A 1,216-nucleotide genomic window follows, 5' to 3' on the forward strand; every position below is an offset into this window, starting at 1 on the left:
CTAAAAACAGCATTCAACAGAGGAGTTTGTTACATCAACATATGTGACCAAAAGTTTCTCAGTAGTAAAAGGAGTATTTGATTCACCAAATGGATTTGAGGATTGTGCGACAAGCATACACAACTAAAAACAGCATTCAACAGAGGAGTCTGTTACATCAACATGTGTGACCAAACGTTTCTCAGTAGTAAAAGGAGTATTTGATTCACCAAATGGATTTGAGGGTTATGCGAGAAGCATACACAACCTTTGCAATTGTTTCACCCAAACCTTGTAAAACATACTGATGATAATGTCTTTAAACCAAAAATTATGGAATTTTAAGAGAAGCCCAACCTACTAAAACAACAAACTGAAAATCAGGATCTAGCATGAAAGAGGACTGTATGGACAAAGATGGATGTTGATGAAGCAGTTCAAAAATTTCCTCTGATGGATGAATAGTAGCTGAAGTCTCTAACTTTATGGATCTGTCAACTCAAACAGACAGACAGCTACACAAAGGAATACTTATCATAGAAAACTGACATTCCTGTTTGCAACTTTGACTATAGTTGCATTTGTTCAAAAACCCAGTTTTACTGCATGACATTAAAGACATATTTTCATTGTATAGATTATGCTGTAGATCATGATACTCAAGTTCCAGTGTGGTACTGCATGTGATGAACTGCTTTCCAAGTGAGTTGCTGCTTTCCACACATGGAATTCTTCAGTCATGCTCAGCAGGTCACTGCAAAGTCACAACAGCTGCCTCGTGGCCTATATGATGTTGGTTTGCCCCTTTTTGACAATTCTTATAATGACAGTGTTAGTAATGTATGATATGGATTTAGTTTATTTAAATTTACTATTGAGAAAGTGAAACAGTAAGGTATAATAGAAAAGTCATACAAACAGACTAGTTCTTCTACATCAACAAAAATATCACACAATAAAACACATGTACATATATTTTGTTTTAAGCAGACTTCAGTATCAACAAGACGTTCAATTTGTGATTTTTCTATAAACAGAAAAAATATATAACTTTTTACTGATATAACTGAAGGGGCATGAAGAGAATGCGAGTGAAGTTTAGGAAAATGCAAAAATTGTTTGTTTTGAGGCAAATGTTTTCTCTACAATAATTTTTTTGAGTGAAAATTAATGTAAACAAAGAACTTATTTTATGAAAAAAAAGTATTAACTTTTTCAAAGGTGCCATATAAAACCT

The 1,216-nt window shown here is 33.4% G+C and overlaps 1 protein-coding gene across 1 annotated transcript in view; it reads right to left on the reverse strand.

Moving 5' to 3' along the window:
• LOC106470247 (KICSTOR complex protein SZT2-like) overlaps positions 1-1,216 on the reverse strand; it is a 67,431-nt gene that overhangs the window by 6,201 nt on the left and 60,014 nt on the right. The window lies entirely within an intron of this gene.

Source organism: Limulus polyphemus, unplaced genomic scaffold (assembly GCF_000517525.1).
Source record: "Limulus polyphemus unplaced genomic scaffold, Limulus_polyphemus-2.1.2 Scaffold3900, whole genome shotgun sequence".
NCBI classification, from domain to species: domain Eukaryota; kingdom Metazoa; phylum Arthropoda; class Merostomata; order Xiphosura; family Limulidae; genus Limulus; species Limulus polyphemus.